The following is a 13,991-nucleotide window of genomic DNA, read 5'->3' on the forward strand; positions in this document are numbered from 1 at the left end:
ACACACAGCCCTCCACCCTAGCGGGGCACAGAGCACATGCCCAAGGAATGTTCTTGAATGAAAGACCAGGACTAGGGGGACCAGGCAGGAGACGGAGGAACCAGGGGAAGGGAAGAGGTTGAAGCATGTTTCTGGGGCCGCCCCAGCGTCCATGACTTTCAGCCCAGCCTACAGACATTCGCTGGGCGCCCACCCTGTACCTGACACTGCTTGCACTGTGCCTGCCTGGTGGACAGGCATGGACCAGATACACCCCAACGTGGGGCACTTGACGTTACAGGGCACCCACACCACCCTGCTTGGCAGCTCCTCGGAGCCATCCTATCCCCCCATTTACAGAGGAGGACTGTTACGGGCTGAACTCTGTTCCCCAAAACTCATAAGTTGGAGTCCTAGCCCCCAATTCCTCAGAATGTGATGTAATTGGAGACAGGGCCTTTGAAGAGGTGATTGAGTTAAAATAAATTCACTAAGTGTGCCCTAATCCCACAGGACTGGGGTCCTTATAAGACAAGGAGATTAGGACACCCACACTCAGAGTGATGACACAGGGAGAAGATGGCGCTCTGCACGCCAGGGAGAGAGGCCTCGGGAAGAAGCAACCCTGCTGACGTTCTAATTCTTCACCTCCAGCCTCCAGGCTGTGAGGGAATAAACCTCTGTTGTTTAAACTGCCCCATCTGCGGTATCTGTTGTGCAGACCTTGTGGACACGGGCTCAGAGCAGCCACCTGGCCGTCAGGACCACACCGCTGAGGGTCGGCAGGGGCCACCACTGCTCCCCACCCCGCCGCTCGAAGCTCAGCTGGACCTGGGGCATCGGCGGGGCAGGGCTGTGCAGAGCGGGCGTTGCCAAACTCCAAGTCCGGCTGCCGGCTCTGGGAAGGTGGCCTGGAGCCCGCACACACCCCGGGGCCAGCCGAGCCCTCAGAACCTGTTCCCCCATCCTCAGAGTCCTGGAGAGCACCTGGGAGCAAGATGCCTAGACCCATGTGACGGGCAGAAGCAGGGGATGTTAGTGGCCAAATGAAGGCCTGGGCAGCAGAGGTCGGGTCCTCTCTCGCCCTCCGTGACCCCGCCCAGCTCCCAGCAGCGCCTGTGGTTCATGGAAATGACATTGGCCCTCGGTATCTGAACACACATCCCCATGTCCCACGGGACGCCGACACAGGGGGCTCAGGGAGAACGGGATCCAAGCCCAGCGACTGCCCGCTCCAGACTCCTGGTCCTTTCCCGTGTCACCCGCTCCGGAATCTGGCAGCACCTGGCACTGAGTGGACCCTGGGGAGTGGTGTGGAGCTGGGGTGGAGCCTGGGCTCAGGAGAGAAGGAGCCTAGGTCCTGGGCGGCTGGAAGGAGACGGCAGCAATGGGGGTAGGGGTGGGGTAGGCAGCAAGGCCGGGGTGGGGTGGGGGGAGAGAGCCCCACTTGTTGTGTTTGGCTGGAAAAAGGCAGGAGGACAGCCCACTGAGTTCAGGCTTATCCGTGGAGCAGCAGGGAGCTGTGGAAGGGTCTGCAGCAGGGACCACAAGATCGCACCGGTGCTTTTGACAGAGAAAGGCTTCTGGCTCCAGGATGCTTCCAGAGGGTGTTGACCGGAGGGTCTCAGAGTGACCAGCAGGTGGGAGGCGGGTGCAGCAGCTTTTATAGAGCCCTGCCCACAGTCACGGGACTTGCCCACCACCCAGATCACAAATGGGGGGACACGTGGGGAATAAAGCGCCAGCCCCACACCGTGGGTGCTGCCGCTCAGGCCTTGTGGCAGGGAAGGTTGGGACCACCCCACGCATGCTCTTTGCCGCAGGAGGGGCAGGCCTGGGTCTGCTCTTGGTGGCTGTGTGTCCTTGTACACACCACCCCACCCTCTGAGCCTCGGTCTCCTCCTCTGCAAAGCGAAGAAGCGAGATGCCCACTCGCAGACTGGGGTTGTGGTCTCTACCACGGCGCACACGGTCCCCACAGAACAAGCTGGCCGCAGCCTGTAGGGGAGGCCAAGGGCATGCAAGGCCTCCTCCTCCGAGGGGTCTGGAACAGGATGTACGGTGCCTGCCTGCCCGTCCAGAGGTGGAAGGTCTGAGAGTTCCGTATACTCTGAGTCAGTCGGCACATGTTATACTCCAGTCCCTGGGGCTGCCTTGCACACAGTAGGCATTCAGCAATGCCTGAATGCCTAGGTGGTACTGACGGTGGCCAAATGACGCCCGGAAACGTAATTCACATGTTTCCTTGAGTGTAAAATGCCACCGGGTAAGATGCACCACCAACTTAATAACGGCTTTTTAGGAGAAAATGAACCACCCGCCCTGCGTCAGAGCCCTCCCCTGTTGTAAGTTGCGTCAGCAACTCGGAAATGTTAACAAGGGAAACAAATGAGCCTCTCTCAGCAGAGGAAGCGTGGTGATAAATGCGAGATCTGAAGGCTTTTCTCTGCTTGTGGCCATAGAGAGATGGTGCTCCCTACGGGGGTGTGTGTGTGGGGGGTCCTGATAGAATACATGGCTCCTCAGCAGGGCTTAGCCAGGCCCCAAGGAGGCGATGGAGCCCAGCACCCCAGCCTGCTGGCCTGGGACGGGGGCTTGCTGCACAAACTTGGGGTCCTGGCTTCTGAGCCTGACAGCGTGCGCCACCTCGTGGCCGCAAACGGCAGTGCCGGGGCCAGAAGCCGAGCCCGCTGGCCAGCCTCCCACCCCCAGGCGTAGTCCTTGCTGCCACGCAGCCTCCCGGTGCCGGCACCACACAGGGCCACGTGGACAGGGCTCCCTCCTTAGCAGCCCGGCCTTCTGACCCCTTGGGGAGGAGACTGGGTCTGCTAGCCGGGATCTAGGCTCTGGGTCTTACCTGCTGTGTAACCCTGGCAAGTCCCTCCACCTCTCTGTGCCTCAGTTTCCCTACTTTGCAGGGTGGTGGCCACACCTCCTTCCTTCTCATCCCTCACCCCGCAGACCTGCAGACCTGGCCTACATAGACCGTCTTGTGGGGGAGGGAGACCCATGCCTGAGCCCCCAGTGTGAGCGGTCAGTGGAGCTGGGGGAGCACCCGCTGCATCCCAGGGCATTGGGGGCTTCTCAGAGGAGGGGCTTTCACGCCAGGGGAGAGATCTGAGGGAGGGCAGGCCTGGCAGCGGCCAGAAGGAGGAGGTCGTGGAGGGGCCGCAGCCTCTTTGTTGGGCCCCTGGGGCTGAGTCGGTGGGGGGAGCCTTAAGGAATTGTAACAGAGCAGCCTGGAGGAGGTCACGGTCACGTTACACAAAGGAGCAACGCAGAGAGTTATGATCCTATGGGCCAGCTCTGTCTAATAGAACTTTCTAGAATGATGGAAATACCCTGTATCTGTGCAGCCCAATGCAGTAGCCACACATGGTTATTGAGCATTTAAGATGTGGCTGGTATGGGGCTTCCCTGGTGGCACAGTGGTTAAGAATCCGCCTGCCAATGCAGGGGACACAGGTTCAAGCCCTGGTCCAGGAAGATCCCACATGCCGCGGAGCAACTAAGCCCGTGCACCACAACTTACTGAGCCTACGCTCTAGAGCCCGCGAGTCACAACTACTGAGCTCCCGTGCCACAACTGCCGAAGCCCTCACGCCTGGAGCCCGTGCTGCGCAACAAGAGGGGCCACCGCAATGAGAAGCCCGCGCACCACAACGAACAGTAGCCCCCGCTCGCTGCAACTAGAGAAAGCCCGCGCGCAGCAACAAATACCCAGCGCAGCCAAAAATAATAAACAAAAATAAAATAAGTAAATAAATAAAAATTAAAAAAACAAAACAAAGATGTGGCTGGTGTGAATAAGGAGCTGAGCGTGTAGCTGCATTTCATTTTAATTAATTCGCATGTAAATAGTCAAATATGGCGAGGGCCAAATGATATCAGACAGCACAGCGATGAAACAGGAAAGTGCAGCAGAAAGACGTGCCCACTGGGAATTCCCCAGTGGTCCAATGGTTAGGACTCTGTGCTTTCACTCCCGGGGCCCAGGTTCAATCCCTGGTCGGGGAACTAAGATCCCTGCAAGCCATATAGAGCAGCCAAAAATAAAAAATGAAATTAAAAAATGAAATTAAAAATAAAATTTGAAAAAATTGCACGTGAATTAAAATTAATTCACGTGTTAAAAAAAAAAAGAAGATACGTGCCCACAGAGCGATGAAAACTGTAGCTAGGATTTTAAACTGAGGCCCCCAAATTAAGAAAAATGATAGAAGTCATGAAAAAATAACATAATTCAAAATTTAAAACTCAGAAAATAAATGATTAGAGGAAAAGGAAATATGAGAGTTGAAGAGCTTGGGGAATAATTAGAAATAAGAGGGAAAAAAAAGTCTGAGAATGGCAGACAAAACTAAAAGAGATCCAAGAAGGAGTATACAGAACGGATAATGCCTCAAGATAAATAGAAGATAGGAAGTAGGAAATTTTTTTAAGTCAGAAAGAAATGATGAAGATATAAAAGGGTTTGAGGACTTCCCTGGTGGCACGGTGGTTAAGAATCCACCTGCCAATGCAGGGGACGTGGGTTCAAGCCCTGGTCCGGGAAGATGCCACGTGCCACAGAACAGCGAAACCTGTGCACCACAACTACTGAAGCCCGCGCGCCTAGGGCCCGCGCTCCACAACGAGAAGCCACTGCAGAGAAGCCCGCGTACCACAACGAAGAGTAGCCCCGCTCACCACAACTAGAGAAAGCCCTCGCACAGCAACAAAGACCCAACACAGCCAAAAATAAAGAAATAAAATAAATAAATTTATTTTAAAAAAACTCTATGAGAACTTAATTTGATTATATAGCCAATACTTACTTAGATTTACCCACTTATTTATATAACTTTTTTATTGTGGTGAAATGTACATAACACAAAATTTACCATCTTAACCATTTTAGTTGTGTAATTCAGCAACATTAAGTCCATTCACATTCTTGTGCAACCATCACCACCATCCGTGTCCAGAACTTTTTTCATCTTGCAAAACCAACTCTGTCCTCATTAAACACTAACTCGCCATCCCCCTCCCCCAGCCCCTGGCACAACCATCTACTTTCTGTCTCTATGGATTTGACTCCTCTAGGGACCTCCTGTAACTGGAATCGTACAATATTTACCTTTTTCGTGTTGGCTTATTTCGCTGAGTATAATGTCCTCAAAGTCCATCCATGTGGTAGCACGAGTCAGAAGTTCCTTCCTTTTCGAGGCTGAATGATATTCCACTGTGTGTAGAGACCACACTTTGCTTACCTATTCACCCATCAATGGAACTTGGGTTATTTCCATCTTTTGTCAATTGTGAACAATGCTACTATGACCATGGGTGGGCAAGTATCTGTTTGAGTGCCTGCTTTCAGTTCTTTAGGGTATATGGGATGGAATTGCTGGGTCATATGGTAATTTTATATTTAACCTTTTAGGGAACTGTGTTGCATACAAGCTGCACCATTTTGCATTCCCACCAGCAAAGCCCAGGGGTTCCAATTTCTTTACCTCCTCGCCAATGGAATGTTATTTTCCTTTTTTTTGTTTTGTTCTCTTAAACAGTGATAACAATCCTAATGGGTGTAAAGTGGCATGTCTTTTTAAATTTGAGCATTTTTATTATTCTTTGAGTAGGTGTTAAGGACTGAGTCCTGCGCCTCCCTCCCCAGATTCACATGCTGAAGTCTTCATCCCCAGCGTGGTAGTGTTAGGAGACGGGGCCTTTGGAAGGTGCTCAGTTTTAGATGAGGTCATGAAGGTGGGGTCCTCATGATGGGATTAGTGTCCTTGTAAGGAGAGGAAGAAAGAGAAAGAGAGAGATCTCTGTCACCATTTGTATGCACCGAGGAAAGGCCACGTGAGGACACAGTGAGAAGGCAGCCGTCAGCAACCCAAGGAAAGAGCCCTCACCGGGAACTGAATCAGTGCACCTTGATCTTGGACTTCCAGCCTCCAGAACCGTGTGAAACAGATGTCTGCTGTTCAAGTGGCCTAGTGTGGCATTTTGTTATGGGGGGCCCAAGCAGAGTGAGACAGTAGGTGATATATTCACATGGTTCAACATTGAAAAGGCACAGAAGGGCTTCTAGTGAAGCCCCCTTCACCACCGGCCCCAGCCAAACATGTCCCTGGGGGGAGGGAACATTTGAACCAGGATCCCATAATGAGACAGTCGTGTGAGAAGAGTGTTCCAGGCAAAAGGAAGAGGCTGTGTCAGAGCCCAGGACGGGGAAGAGGCCCAAGGAGCTGAGACAGCAGAGCAGCTGAAGGGAGTGGCTGAGGGGAAGCTGAGCAGCTGTGACGGGGACAGAGCCCTGCAGGGGCTTTGGAGGCAGGCTGGCTGCATCAGCTACCAGGGCAGAAGACCCACTCTCTCCGTGACTTGCTGTCCCCATCAGTACAATAAGGATAGTAATTGCACCTACCTCGTGGGGCAGTGAGTGTGTTGGCTTCTGTAAAGCCCCTAGAGCAGTGCCTGGCATGGTCAGCCTCCGTGCTCCAGGGCCCTCGTCATCCCCGAGCAGGTTCGTGGGCTGGGATGTCACAGACAGAAGGGACGGGTCCGGGGAAGAAAAGGGACCTGTCTTGTTGTCTCCTTTGTCTGCTGAGGAAACCTCCTCTCGAAGCGCCAGCGGACTTTCCTCCATTGGCCAGAACAGGCTCACACACCCACCCGGACCAATCACAGGCCAGGGAACATGTGAGGCAGGCTGGTGGGCCCTGGACCCCAGGACGAGCAACTTGGCAGGAGGCAGAACTCCCAGCCCCCCACACGGCTCAGCTGATACTCTCCCAGCAGACTTTTTATTCTGTAAAGGTATTTTTAAAATTTTATTTATTTTATTTATTTGTTTTTGGCTGTGTTGGGTCTTCGTTGCTGCGCGCGGGCTTTCTCTAGTTGTGGCGAGTGGAGGCTACTCTTCGCTGCGGTGCGCGGGCTTCTCGTTGTGGTGGCTTCTCTTGTTTCAGAGCACAGACTGTAGGAGCGCAGGCTTCGGTAGTTGTGGCACACAGGATCACTAGTTGTGGCTCGCAGGCTCTGGAGCGCAGGCTCAGTAGTTGTGGCGCATGGGTTTCTCATTGTGGTGGCCGCTCTTGTTGCGGAGCACGGGCTCTAGACACGTGGGCTTCAGTAGTTGTGGCATGTGGGCTCAGTAGTTGTGGCGCACAGGCTTAGCTGCTCCGCGGCATGTGGGATCTTCCCAGACCAGGGCTCAAACCTGTGTCCCCTGCATTGGCAGGCGGATTCCTAACCACTGCGCCACCAGGGAAGCCCTCCCAGCAGACTTTCTAAATGAAGGAAGCAATGGGTCAACACATATTCTGCCACAAGCTCCTCAATTTGCTGCCCCGGGGAGGCTGGGCTCCCACAAGAACTGAGCCTCTGCCAGGAAGAAGGAGGGGAGGTGGTGGTGGGGAGGCCATGGGCGCCTCTAGATATGGCTGTAGATGCTGCCGTGGAGCACGGGGCAGGTTGAGGAGGGCAGGGTCACATTTTAAGATCACTCTGGCTGCTGGTGAAGAATGGATCGGACGGGCCAGAAGGGGAGCAAGGGGACCCGCCGGAAATCCCCGGTATTGTCGGGGGCAGATGACAGTGGCCTGGACCGAGGCATTAACGCAAAGATGGAGAGACCTGGACAGACCCGCTGTGCAGGGCTGGAGGTGGCATCCATGCGCCGGCCCCTGGACAGGGAGGGGACCAGGAAGGGGGCCAGGCCCTGAGGCCTTTCATGAGGTGCCTTGGCCAGGAACTTGGACTTTCCGCTCCACTCTGTCTGCTTCCTACCATCCAGCCGTCACCAAGACCCTGGCCAGGCCACGTCAGCCTCTGCCAGCAGCCAGCGCCATTCCCGTGAAGGACCAGTCCCATCCTGGTCATGTCACTACCCAGCCAGAAAGCCTCCACAGCCTTGGAGAGAGAATGAAAGCTAATTCAGGGCCTCTCCCACCTCGCCTGGTTGTCAGTGTGTGAGGAACTTCGGGGACAAGGGGACACGTCCTGCGGGGGGTGTGTGACAGGAGTTCGTGCCCTGCCTCCCCACAAAAGCTTTCGGACAATCCACAGTATTGGAAGTGAGCTAGTCTGGGGGAGGCGTGGGCCTGGCCTCACAGGGTTCCAGGGGTGAGAGCAGAGGCAAGGGCGCTGGAAGGAAGGGGCCTGTCACCTTGGGTCACTCCACCCTCACAGGACTCAGGTGGGCCTGTGTTACACCCCATAACTCAAAGAGGGGGTCAGGGCTCCCAGGTGCAGTGACCTGCCCAGGCCACAGCCGCCAGCATGACCTTGGCCCTAGGGGGGCTGCTCCACTCTCCCGAGGCCCCCCAAGGCCCCTGAAAACCCCCCAATACTCCCTAAGGTCCCAAAGATTTCCCAAGGTTGCCCAAGACCCACAGGCCTCTCAAGGTTCCGCAAGGTCCCCTATGCCTCCAGAGGCGCCCAAAGTTCCCCCAAACTCCTTAGGCCCCCTGAGGCCCCAAAGATTCTCCCAAGATGCCTCAAAGCCCCCCATGACCACCCAGGGCTCCTAAAAGACCCCCCAGGTTCCCCAAGGTCTACCAGTTCCCCAAGATGCCCTGAAGTCCCCTAGGCCCTCCTGGGTCCCCCAAGACCCCCAGGCTCCCCAGGACCGCCCCCGCCCCGGCATCCTCAACCCTCCAGGAGTCCCTCTCTTTTCCTGTGATGTCCAGCTGGGGCCGAGGGGGTGAATCCAACGGGTTAGCTCCGCACCTCCTGCTGTCAGCTGTTGGTCCCGGGTGGGCCTATGGAGTGCCACCTCGGGGTCACGTGACTGCATGGTCACATGGTGTCAGACATGGTGGCCCACAGCTCTGCCATCAACGAGGAGGGAAGCAAGTTCTCCCGCAGGGCCCCAGGTGGCCTGGTGGTCAGGGCGTTGCCTGCTGCCCTGGGCACCACAGGCACGGGCCTCGCTCAGGAGGGAAAGAGTGGTCGGTGCAGGACCCCGGGCCCTCCTGGAGCCCCACCCCATAGCCCGCCCTGCCCACCAGTGGGGGGTCCCAGCCTCCACCCCACACCCCGCTCCTTGGGGTGTCTCTCTCAGTTGTACCAGTGCCAGGGCGCAGCCTGAGTCCCCTCCACCCCCTCCCCTGGTCTGGAGGCCCAGGGCTGCGCCCACCAGCCTCCATCCAGCAACAATGCCTGCACACAAAGGCTGAACCCATCCACCAACGTGCCCTGGACACACCCTCAAACCACAAACTCAGCTGCCTCTTTGCCCACAGGATGCCCACAGGAAAAATTTTCACCAAGAGAAGGGAGGAAGGCCCAGACTGGCTCTGCCTCTATGGGAAAGAACTTGCGTGCAGTCTCCAAGGAAGCCTGGTGAAAAGGTAAGCAACCTTTGGGCCCCAAGGCCTTGGGGCTCCCGTTTTAAGGGAAGGAAGAGTCAGACCAGGAGGCAGGAGGGCTGTTTGGCCACTGGCTGTGAGGCCACAGTCTAGTCCCTTTGCCTTCTTGGCACTCAGTGCCCTCACTACACATCTGGAATGATGACATGTGGTGGTCCTGGGGCTAAGAGCGCAGACTCTGGAGAAGGACCACCTGGGTCTGAGTCCTGGCTCTGCTGCATACAGGCTGTGTGACTCTGGACAAGTGACTGAGCCTCTCTGTGCCTGAGTTTCCAAGCCTGTTAAGTGGGGATCAAACAGAAGATATCACCAGGGGTCTTTAGAGGAGTCAGTGAGTTTGTATGTATTAATCATTTAAAACAGTGCCTGCCACATGGTAAGTGCAATGTGATTGGACCCTCGAAATTTTAGCCAACTTTTCTTTATTCATTTAGCGAACGTTTACCCATCAGGTGTACTTACCAGGTCCTGGCTGGGCCTTGGGTTGGCAGAGATGAACCGAAGGAAAATACAACGTACGTACAAGTAACTGCCTCGCGTGATAGTCTGGGAATGGTAATCTGTGAGGGGTCCTGGGTTCAAAGGGACATGAGAAGCAGGATGGAGCCCTTTTGCCTGGGGTGGTCAGGGAAGGCTTCTTGGAGGAGGTGTCATTTAAGCCGGGCCTGGAGGCATGATCAACCTGCAGAAGTCTGAACAGTGATGGGTGCAAAGTCTGCTGGGACCAAGGATCTGAAATGACTTCACTGAAGAGCTGAGAGTGGCTCCTTAAACCCACTTCGTTTGGTAAACTGCACATTGCACCTGACTGGCACTGCCCCCACGGGGCGCCCATCGTACTGGCCAAGCTGGAGGCTGGGGAGGGACGGGTGTGGGCTGATGACCGCTGGACATTGCTCCTCTCACATACCTTAGCTGAATCCTGGGGCTATGACCCATGAGGCAAGACCTCTGGGTTCCTGAACTGCCCACCCTCATGCAGTGCTTCTGCAGTGTTACCCCCTCTTCAGGCCTCCAGCCCTCGCCAAGGCCCAAGCCTATCGTATCACCATGGGGAGCCAACCTGGGAGCCTGGGGCCTGCCTGGGCAGAGGTCACACCCAGGAGGCAGTGAGCTGCACTGGCTCCCAGGAAGACAGCCAACACCTGCACCGGCTTGCCCAGGTACACCCCTCTGCCCCCAGCTAACTGTGACGCAAGTCATATGATCGAGGCCTACGACTATGATCAAGGCCTAGCCCAGCTGTCACCTCCTCTGAGCTGGGGCCGGGGTTATCCATGGGGTCTCTGGATTTGGTGCTTCTGTGACATGGATGGGGTGAGGAGTTACACATGACAGGAAAACTGACTCAGACCCATCAAGGAGAAAAGGAAATCTATTAGTGCATGTAACCGCCAAGTCCAGGGTGTCCTTCAGGCACAGCTGGATCCAGGGCTCAAAGGGCTCTGCTTCGTTTTGCGTTGGCTCCATCTCATGGGGGTCCCAGGCCAAAGTTAGAAGTGGGGATGGCATCTTGGAAGAGAGGAGGGAGCTGAAGCTTGAAGGGGGCCTGGGGCAGGAGAGAGGGCATTCCAGAAGGTTCTCCCTGTCATAACGTTGGGATGGGAGGTAGACTGCAAGGGATGCGGGGTCTCCCCAGAGAGCGGCCAGATGTCCAGGAGCACGAGGTGGGCTGCGGGGAGAACTGGGGGCAACTCTTACGTTGGGGAGGGGGCGGCAGCAGAGGCCCCCCCAGGCTCCAAGCAGCACCAGTCATGCCCGGCTGGACAAAGGGGTGGGGGGGGGTGCGGGGCTCCTCTCTGGCCTCCTGTTCTCTCATCCCCTCACAGGCCAGTCTGGACTTGTTCCCACGGTTGCAGAGCTTTGAGAGGAAGCAGATGTGCACGGGGCCCTGAACGCCCAGGCTCAGACCGGCACGGAGTGGCTTACGCCACATCCTGTTGGCCAAAACCAGACATGAGGTCACCACTGATTCACCGTGCAAAGTCACACTGAGGGATGCATGAACACGGGGAGTGTGAGGAAGGGGGGCCTCGTGTAACCTGTCTGCTGCTGCCCCTTTGTGAGATGGAGGGGCCCTGTGCCAGGACACACAGCTCAGTGATGTTGGGGGCTGCTCCCCGCTCACCCACCTGGCCGGACACCTTTGGGTACCCTCGTGACCCTGCCTAACGCTAACGATTCCACCAGGCCGGATGCTTCACCTGAACTGGGCCAGCTCGGGAGCTGGGATTAGAAATAAGACTCTTGTCATTCGGGATGAACTGCCGGTTTCGCCCGCGGAGAGCTGAGTGCAGAAGTTGAGGCCGAATACAGGGCACACAGAGGAGCAGAAAAAACAGGCCGGACAGAGAGGGGCGAAGGCGGTGGGAGAGGCCGAGCCGGAGGACAGGGGGGCAGGGACCTGTCCTGTATCCGGCGGACTGCCAGCTCCTCACGTCTGTCCTTCCAGTGTCATTTCTTCTGGACTGAGGCGCACTTCACACGCCACGCTTCCATGGCGCCTCCTGCACCCTCCGTGCTGCAGGGAGCCACAGAGCGTCTTCGGAGCCAAATCAGAATCCACTCCCGCATCAGCCTGTGTACACCTGGTCAGTGTGGCCAGAGAGGGCGAGGCCGTGGCGCTGGGCACGCCTGGGACCCAGAAGTGGCTGGGAGACTGGCGGGCTGGCAAGGGGCTCGGGCCGGCAGCAGGCTGAAGGCTCAAGCCAGGGAGAACGGAAGTCACATAGGAGAAGGAGAACGAGGGGCCCAAGTTCAGGGGCGAACTGCGGCCAGGCTGGGTCAGCAGGAACCCAGCTCCCCACCTGCCAAGGCTGGTGGGAGCCAGGCAGCCAGGCACAGGGTGCTCCAAGGCACGGTGGACCAGCAGGCAAGGAGGCGGTCACACAGGCTCACTGTCCCCCCACTTTTGTTTTGGCCATGCCGTGTGGCATGCGGGATCCCAGTTCCCCGACCAGGGATGCAGTCCACGCCCCCTGCAGTGCAAGCGCGGAGTCCTAACCGCCAGGGAAGTCCCTCTCACCATCCCCTTAACACCAGGAAACCGACAGGGAGCAGCAGACGGAGAAGGGGAGAGGGTCTGAGGGCACCAGACCTGTCTCTGTCCTGTGCCCACTCTGTCCTGGGGCGGGGGCTCCTGAGGATGCCTGGAGGGGGGCAGGCACAGCCCAGAAGTTGCATTTTTTCTGTGCCGCAAGGCTCTGAGGGAGGGAGATTTTTCAGACCCCAAAGCGTGGTGTCAAGTCCCATCTTATTTCCTAGAAGAGCCCCAATTTGTTACCGTGTCCACAATTCAAGCAAAAAGAGAAGGGTGATCCGGGCTCAGAAAGGCCAAAGCTTTGTCCAGCCGGGCATGGCTGGTGCTGCTTGGAGCCTGGGGGTCCTCTGCTGCCGCCCCCTCCCCAGCATAAGGGATGCCCCCAGTTCTCCCCGCAGCCCACCTCACGCGCCTGGACATCTGGCCGCTCTCTGGGGAGACCCTGCATCCCTTGCAGTCCACCTCCCATCCCAACGTTATGACAGGGAGAACCTTCTGGAATGCCCTCTCTCCTGCCCCAGGCCCCCTTCAAGCTTCAGCTCCCTCCTCTCCTCCAAGATGCCATCCCTACTTCTAAGTTCCAATCCAGACAGACCCAGAGAGAACAGTTGCCCCAGCTCTGGGCCACACCTGCCACTGAGCCTGGCACCCAGTAGGCACTCAGAACTCATTCAGAGGACAGAAGTCATCCTGAGACCCAGATAATTCATCAGATGTCGTCAAGGTGGAGGCCTGGTGGGGACCCTCTGATGATGGGCCGTTCACCCTGTCTGGACCCTTGTGGGTTCAGGGAACTCCCATCCCAGCCCTACTTTGGGGCCAGCCTGGGAGACTGCCACTTACTGATGCTCCTGAGACGTGGGGGGGCTGCACCAGGGACACCCTGGGTGTCTCTTCTCCTCCCTGATTCCATCCCCATCCCTTCCTCGAAGGACGGGGCGGGCAGGGGGTTGTATCCCTGTGGCTGTGGTCCCTGAGCTCTCTCCAAGTCCCACTGGCCTGAAGGTGGGCAGTGAGCACAGGGCCCCATCGCCATGTAGAACTCATCCCTCGGGGGGGCTCAGAGGGTGGGGAGGCACTGGGCTCCTGGGTGGGTGGGGCTGTCCCAAGCCCCGCCCACACCCAAGCCCACGCCTGGCCCAGCTTCACACCCTGCGCCCTGGATGCACTGCCCGATGCCACCCGGCCACGCCTGACTGCGGCGCAACTTCCGGAGGAAGGCCCGCCTTCTCAGCCTTTTCATTTTGTGATGTCTTGGCCAGATAAGTGACTGGTTCATGAACTTCTTAACTCCATCCTTGGAATATTAGAGGAGCTGAAGTCAGCAGGGGCCTGGGGCCTGGTGGCAAGTGGAGTGTGTATGTGTGTGTGTGCTTCTGTACGTGTGTGTATTTGTGTGTGTGTTTGGGTAACTGTGCGTGGGATTTGTGTATGGCTGAGTGTGTGTGTGTGCACGTCTGTATTTGTGTGTGCACTTCTGTATGTGTGTATATTTGTGTGTGGGTAACTGTGAGTGGGTATTTGTGGATGGCTGAGTGTGTGCGCGTATGTGTATCTGTGTGCTCAGGATGGGAGGGGTCAGGTGATAGCCGTGCCCTCCCTCTGCGCACACG

The sequence above is a fragment of the Phocoena sinus genome, chromosome 10 (assembly GCF_008692025.1).
Source record: "Phocoena sinus isolate mPhoSin1 chromosome 10, mPhoSin1.pri, whole genome shotgun sequence".
NCBI classification, from domain to species: domain Eukaryota; kingdom Metazoa; phylum Chordata; class Mammalia; order Artiodactyla; family Phocoenidae; genus Phocoena; species Phocoena sinus.